The sequence below is a fragment of the Pantherophis guttatus genome, chromosome 10, assembly GCF_059756535.1.
Source record: "Pantherophis guttatus breed Tessera chromosome 10, ASM5975653v1, whole genome shotgun sequence".
Taxonomy (NCBI): Eukaryota; Metazoa; Chordata; class Lepidosauria; order Squamata; family Colubridae; genus Pantherophis; species Pantherophis guttatus.
The window spans coordinates 19340767-19349343 of NC_142072.1; positions in this window are offsets into that span (position 1 = coordinate 19340767).

Genomic DNA, 8577 nt, shown 5'->3' on the forward strand with positions numbered 1-8577 from the left:
AAAAATACTGTTGATTTTGTTGACGTTTAAGTCAAATCTGTTTCATTCCAAACACTCCGCTATTAGACCATGATTACTCCAGCAGAGGTAAACTGAGTTTAAGGCAATTGCTATAGAAGAGTGCTTAGTGACTGATAGTAATAACACTTAGACATAGTGGCGACCCAGGCGCAATCCCTGGTGGCGCAGTGGACTAAACTGCTGCTGTTAAAGTAGCACTTAGCTGCCAGCTGCCTGCAATTACTGTGAGTTCAAATCTCACCAGGCTCAAGGTTTCACTCAGCCTTCCATCCTTCCGAGGTAGGTAAAATGAGGACCCGGATTGCGGGGGCAATAAGCTGACTTTGTATAAAAAAGAACACCGCTTAGGGGGGGCCAAAAGCCCTACTAAGCAGGTATATACAAAAGTATGAAGGCTGTTGCTTAATGCATTGTAAGCCGCCCTGAATCTTCGGAGAAGGGCGGCATATATAAATCAAATAAATAAATAAATAAATCCCGTCCTATATCGCTGTGTTTTTTACGCTGCACGCATGCACGAACGGCACGAGCGAGCGAATTGCCGTGTTGTTTGATGTTGCACGCATGTGTAGATGGTGCACGCGAGCGACTTGCCGTGTTTTGTGAAGCCGTACACATGCGCGGATGGCGCGTGCGAGAGATCACATTTCCGGTGCTGGGTGAACCGGTTGCTACAGTATGCGAAGCCCATCTCTGCTTAAATACCACTTCATGTAGTGCTTTACAGCCCTCTCTAAGCGGTTTACAGAGTCAGCATCTTGCCCCCAACAATCTGGGTCCTCATTTTACCCACCTCGGAAGGATGGAAGCCTGAGTCAACCTTGAGCAGGTGAGACAGATTTCAGGGGTCTCCAAACTTGGCCACTTTAAGACTTCTGGACTTCAACTCCCAGAAGTGGAGTTGGCTGGCTGAGGAATTCTGGGAGTTGAAGTCCAGAAGTCTTAAAGTGGCCAAGTTTGGAGACCCCTGAATTATACCAAAGCATCGATTGGCCCCGGACCTTCGGACCTTCTGCCGCGAGCTTAAGACATGGTTATTTAAGCGCCCTAGCCTGGACTGATGGGGTCTACTGTTTTAAATTGGTTTTAAATTGGTTTCAGTCTGTTTTAGTATGTTTTAATGTGTATTTATTGGGATTGTTTCGCTGATGTGAGCCACCCTGAGTCCTTTGGAGAGAGGGTGACATATAAATCCAATAAATAATAATAATAATAATAATAATAATAATAATAATAATAATAATAATAATAATTACCACCAACAGCAAATGCCGCCTCTGCAATGAGAAAGATGAGACAGTCGACCACCTGATCAGTGGATGCAGCAAAATTTCACAAACTAACTACCTACAACGCCATGACCGTGTTGCTAAGATCATTCACTGGAAATTGTGCCAGAAGTTTGGATTTGAGTACAGCAAAAACCACTGGGAACATCAGGTTGAGAAAGTTTTAGAGAATGAGAAACTCAAGATCTTGTGGGACTTTAGGATTCAGACTGATAGGCACTTGGTCCACAACACACCTGACATAACAATAGTTGAAAAGAAAAAAGTATGGTTCATTGACATTGCAATACCTGGTGATGCACGGGTTGAAGATAAGCAGCAAGAAAAAATCACAAAGTACCGGGACTTGCAAATTGAAGTTGAGCGACTGTGGAAAAAGAAATCGTGTGTTGTCCCGATTGTAATTGGAGCCCTTGGAGCAATACCCAAAGGGCTACCCCGCTATTTAGAAATTCTAAATTTGCCGGACTTGAACATTTTGACTCTACAAAAAACCACCTTACTCGGAACAGCTTACATCCTCCGACGATACCTTAACAGTTCCTACATCCTTGGCTAGGACTCGAGCTGCTGAGCTATTAATCAGCCTCAAAGGCTGTGAATCTCACTAAAGATTTAATAATAATAATAATAATAATAATAATAATAATAATAGAAGGAGGGCTACAAAGCTTGAAATTATATATATATATATAATATAAAGTTTATTGTCGTATGTATCTACACAGTATACCGATACAACAAAATTCACATAACACCCAGAGACCAAGCCCAACACACATGACAATCCCCAGACACCTCCCATCCACCAAAATTAAATCAAGTGATTAAAAAAGAAGAAGAGCACATATGGTACCAGTTGGAACAATTAATTCCTGTATCATGCCACGTATTCCTAGATAATTTACTCCTCCTCCCCCCCACTAGAAAAAAATTAAATCTCAGCAACATATCCGGTTGGCCAGTCATTCTCTCTCTCAATGCAACTCACCTTATAGTGTTGTTATTGTGGGGAAAATAGGAGGAGGAAGGAGCATTAGGTACATTCACTGCCTTGAGTTATTAATAAATATAATAAAGATGGGATTTTTTAAAAAAAATCTAAAAAAAAAACAAATAAAGACATAATATGACAAATGATTACATAAGGAAAATAGACTGTTCTGATGCTTGACATTTTCCCCCTTGTTAATTAGAATAACCATCAAATCCACGGATTGCTCAGCTAGGTTATTCTGACTTTTGTTCTTTTTGCTTTGGATGATTACAGAAAATAATAAATGAAATTGTTCTACAAATGAAACAAACTGTATTCAAAGGTCAAGAAGCACCTCTTGCACATTTCATCTATAATTGCAGCCTCAATCTATCTTCCTTCCTTCCTCCCTCCCTCCCCCCTCCCTCTTCTTCCTTCCTTTCCCCCTTCCTTCCTTTCTCCTCCAATCCATCTTCCTTCTTCCCTCCCTCCCTCCCTCCTTCCCTCCTTCCTTCCTTCCTCCATCCCCTCCCTCTCCTTCCTTCCTTCCTTCCTCCCTCCCTCCCTCCCTCCTCCAATCCATCTTCCTTCCTTCCTCCCTCCTCCAATCCATCTTCCTTCTTCCCTCACTCACTCCTTCTTTCCTCCCTCCCTTCCCTCCCTCTCCTTCCTTCCTTCCTCCCTCCCTCCTCCAATCCACCTTCCTTTCTTCCTTCCTTCCTCCTCCCATCCATCTTCCTTCCTTCTTTTCTCCCTCCTTCCTTCTTTCCTTCCTTCCTCTCCAATCCAGTTTCCTTCCTTCCTTCTTTCCTGCTCCAATCCAGATTCCTTCCTTTCTTCCTTCCTTCCTCCCTCCCTCTCTCCCTTCCCTTCCCTCCCCTGGCCCTGTACTCTTCCCTCTCAGGAGGCTTCCCCTGGCTTTCCTTTCCAAGGGCAGTTAGGGGTTAAAGCCCCTTCAAAGGATGATCTGGAAAGAATGTCAGTCTGGGATCTCCAAGATGGGGAGCTAATCCCAGGCGCTTTCCAGAAGGGAAAAAGGCCTCTTGCTGTCTGGAGATGGGCCTGGGGGTTTCTCCCAAAGCCCTCCTAGCTCTCACCTGGCTGCAGAGACATACCTGGGGGTGGGGCGAGGGGGAGGAACGTTGCTAGCATAAGCCTTAGGGCTGTTTTGACAGAGATTCTTTCGGTAAATGTTCACGGCCAACAGGGACGGTGAATGTTGCTGTGAAAAGCAGATAAAAAGCGATAAGGAATTCAAACCGAGAGTGAGGAAAATCAGATGAAAGGAAAGGGAAGGGAAGGGAAGGGAAGGGAAGGGAAGGGAAGGGAAGGAAAGGAAAGGAAAGGAAAGGAAAGGAAAGGAAAGGAAAGGAAAGGAAAGGAAAGGAAAGGAAAGGAAAGGAAGAAAAGAGGAAGGAAAGGAAAGGAAAGGGAAGGAAAGAAAAGAAAAGAGAAAGGAAAGGAAAGGAAGAAAAGAGGAAGGAAAGGAAGAAAAGAGGAAGGAAAGAGGAAGGAAAGGAAAGGAAAGGAAAGGAAAGGAAAGGAAAGGAAGAAAAGAGGAAGGAAAGGAAAGGGAAGGAAAGAAAAGAGAAAGGGAAGGAATAAAAGAGGAAGGAAAGGAAGAAAAGAGGATGGAAAGGAAAGGAAAGGAAAGGAAAGGAAAGGAAAGGAAAGAAAGGGAAGGGAAGGGAAGGGAAGGGAAGGGAAGGGAAGGGAAGGGAAGGGAAGGGAAGGGAAGGGAAGGGAAGGAAGAAAAGTGGAAGGAAAGGAAAGGAAAGGAAACAACTCCACTTGCACAGGAGAGTAACTCCAGTTCATTTACTTTTCAGAAATTAATGAAATTTTGAAGGCAAGCACTGCCACCCAGCGGCATTTTTCCTTTATGGCATCACTAATTATTGGCACAGAAAAGTATGGTTAGAGGTTATAGAATAGAATAGAATAGAATAGAATAGAATAGAATAGAATAGAATAGAATAGAATAGAATAGAATAGAATAGAATAGAATAGAATAATAGAGTTGGAAGGGACCTTGGAGGTCTTCTAGTCCAACCCCCTGCTTAGGCAGGAAACCCTACACCACTTCAGACAAACGGTTATCCAACATCTTCTTAAAAACTTCCAGTGTTGGAGCATTCACAACTTCTGCAGGCAAGTTGTTCTACTTATTAATTGTTCTAACTGTCAGGAAATTTCTCCTTAGTTCTAAGATGCTTCTCTCCTTGATTAGTTTTTTCTCCCAAGCGGGATGAGCTTTGCTCATGAAAAAGTCTTCCAAAAAAGAAATATATTCATTTATTGTTACTTATTTATTTGTTAAATGCCACCTATCGCACCTTAGTCTGCCTGTCTCTAGGCCAGTGTTTGTCAACCTTGGCCGCTGGACGATGCGTGGACTTCAACTCCCAGCAGAGCTGGCTGGGGAATTCTGGGAGTTGAAGTCCACACATCGTCCAGCGGCCAAGGTTGAGAAACACTGCTCTAGGCAATCTATAATACAATAATTTATAATTATGGTAATTATAAAATACAATAACGTATGTATGAGACACTCATTTATATCTTACTTTTCATTTAAGAGTTCAAAGTGCCCTATGTCCCGCTCCCTTTTTTTCTACTGTTCTTAACAACAACCCTGCGAAGTAGACTGGGTTGAGTAGGAATGACTGAGCCAAAAGTACCCCACTATACAGGTAATCCTCAACTTGTAACAGTTCCTTTAGTGACCATTCAAAGTTACGATGGCGCTAGAAAAAAGTGACTTATGATCGTTTTTCACACTTACGACCTTTGCAGCACCCCCCACCCCATCGTCACACAATCAAAATTCAGACGTTTGGCAACTGGTTCATACTTATGACGGTTGCAGCATCCCAAGGTCATGTGATCCCCTTTTTGCGACCTTCTGACGAGCAAAGTCAATGGGGAATCCAGATTCCCTTAACAACTGGGTTACTAACTTAACAAATGCAATGATTCACTTAACAACTGTGGCAGGAAAAGCCGTAAAATGGGGCACTTAACAAATGTTTCACTTAGCAACGTAAATTTGGGGCTCAGCTGTGGTCATAACTCGAGGACTACCTGGAGTAAATTTCTTATGAAACGGGTGAATTAGAATCTGGGTCTCTTTAGTGCTGGACCCACATTTTATGTGGTTAGGTGGTTAGGGACATGGTGGCGCAGTGGCTAAGACTCTGAGCAATGTTGATCGAAAGGTCGGCAGTTCATCGGTTCGAATCCCTACTGCCACATATAGGGGTGAGCTCCCGTGACTTGTCCCAGCTTCTGCCAACCTAGCAGCTCAAAAGCACGTAAAAAATGCAAGTAGAAAAATAGGGACCACCTTTGGTGGGAAGGTAACAGCGTTCCATGCACCTTTGGCGTTGAGTCATGCCGGCCACATGACCACGGAGACGTCTTCAGACAGCGCTGGCTCTTTGGCTTTGAAACGGAGATGGGCACCGCCCCCTAGAGTCGGGAACCACTAGCACATATGTGCGAGGGGAACCTTTACCTTTTACCTTAGGTGTATATGAGGAAAGGCCCTTGGCCTGGTCTCAAAAACAGAATCAGAAACAAAAAAGATGAGAAAAAAGGAACAATACAGCCAGCCCCTATTTTTATAGTTTCTCTGCCTTCCGCCTTCTCTCGTCTCTTTCCTTTGTGGCTGTTTTCTTTTCGATCAGAAGCCTGGGGGCGAGATTAGCTCAGGTGCTCTGAAAGCTTTTTTGGCTGCAGAGCAGAGGGGAAATGTCACCCGTCCGTAAAGGAGGAACATTCTTTCTTACACGCTCATCTGCACACGTGGGGAACAGTGGCAGGGTGTAATGTCCCCCCGGTGTCTGCAAGCCACCTTTTACTCTGGGTTGGTTCGCTTGAACCCACAATCATGTTGGCTCTTGGCATCATCCCAAATTGCAATCCAGAGAGTTGATAAAGTAGCTAACTGGTTGCTACTTACCAATTCCTTGCTCATTTAACACAGTTCCTCAAGGATGGCAGGGGTTGAAGAAGAGCCAGTTTTGGTGTAGTAGTTAAGGTGCTGTGAATTCTAGTCTCAGTTTTGATGTGAAAGCCAGCTGGGTGACTTTGGAACAATCTTCAAGAGACTGTGAGTTCTAGTCCTGCCTTAGGCATGAAAGACAGCTGGATGACTTTGGGCCAATCACGAGGAGACTGTGAGATCTAGTCCCGCCTTAGGCATGAAAGCCAACTGGGTGACTTTGGGCCAATCACCAGGAGACTGTGAGTTCTAGTCCCGCCTTAGGCATGAAAGCCAACTTGGTGACTTTGGGCCAATCACCAGGAGACTGTGAGATCTAGTCCCGCCTTAGGCATGAAAGCCAACTGGATGACTTTGAGCCAATCACCAGGAGACTGTGAGATCTAGTCCCGCCTTAGGCATGAAAGCCAACTGGGTGACTTTGGGCCAATCACCGGGAGACTGTGAGTTCTAGTCCCGCCTTAGGCATGAAAGCCAGCTGGGTGACTTTGGGCCAATCACCAGGAGACTGTGGGTCAATCCTAAAAGAAATCAGCCTTGATTCTTCTTTGGAAGGACAGATACTTTGGCCACATAGGAAAAAGAGAGGACTCACTGGAAAAGACCCTGATGTTGGGAAAGACTGAAGCCAAAAGGAGATGGGGAAGGCAAAGGATGAAGCAATTAGATAGTGTCATTGATGCAATGAACATGAATTTGGACAAACTCCAGGAGGCAGATTGGACCACTGGCATGCTGTGGTCCATGGGATGGTGAAGAGTTGGCCATGACTTAGCAACTGAATGATCAAAATTACAGGAAGGCAGATCCTAATGAAATTCTGGGGGAAATATTCTAGCAGTCTGATGGTGACATCAAATTGTTATAATTGTGATTGTCATTGTCATTGTCAAGTCCTTACCAAGGACCTGGGATAGGCAGATCTGGATGTTTGATGGTGTTGCAGATATTGTTGCAAGATGTAACCTGTTCCAAGTAAAGTTGCCTTCTGCAATTGATTGATGGCAAATTTGTCAATGCCAATGGTCTTCCAGTTGTTTGGGGATTGCACCCAAGGCACCTATTACTAATCGATATGACCCTTGCTTACCTTTGCCACAGTTGTTCTATTTCTATTTGTAGGTGTTCACATTTTGTTATCTTCTCCAGTTCATCATCATCATCAATCATATTGTTTAAAGTTCCAAGTTTATTCCTCGTGTTTTTGGAGTGACTTAAACAGGTTCAATATTTAAAATGATCTGATTCATATTATAATTTTTACAGTCCCAAATAAGATGGTGAATATCCTTACTTTGATTCACATGTAAAATGTAGTACAACACTTCCAGAAATGCTCAGAATAGCCCTTATTTCTCCTGAAATGTTAAAATGAAGTACTTTACACATTCCCAAATTTAGGCAACTCAAACCTTAGCTGTGTCCCTTGGAAGAGAGAGTCGTTAAGTGGAAAACTTATGGATGGATGAATGGATAGATTAGAATAGATAGATAGATAGATAGATAGATAGATAGATAGATAGATAGATAGATGATAGATAGATAGATAGAGATAGACTGATAGATAGATGATAGATGATGGATGGATGGATGGATGGATGTATAGATAGATAGATAGATAGATAGATAGATAGATAGATAGATAGATAGATAGATAGATAGATATAGATGATATGAAGATATATCTATCCCTTTCCTTTCCTTTCCTTCCTCTGTTCTTTTGTTTCCTTTCCTTTCCTCTCCTTACATCTGATAGATAGATAATAGATGATAGATAAATATAGATAGATAGAGATGATAGATGATAGATATAGATAGATAGATAGATAGATAGATAGATGATAGATAGATATAGATAGATAGATAGAGATAGATAGATGATAGATGATAGATGATAGATGATAGATGATAGATGATAGATGATAGATGATAGATAGATAGAGATAGATAGATGATAGATAGATAGATAGATAGATAGATGATAGATAGATAGATATAGATAGATAGATAGATAGATAGAGATAGATAGATAGACAGATAGATAGATAGAGATAGATAGATAGATAGAGATAGATAGATATAGATAGATATAGATAGATAGATAGATATAGATAGATAGATAGATAGATAGATAGATATAGATAGATAGATAGATAGATAGATAGATAGATAGATAGATAGAGATAGATAGATAGATAGATAGATAGATAGATAGATAGATAGATAGATAGATAGATAGATAGATAGATAGAGGCTTGGTTTCCCATCACCAAATGTGTCCATAC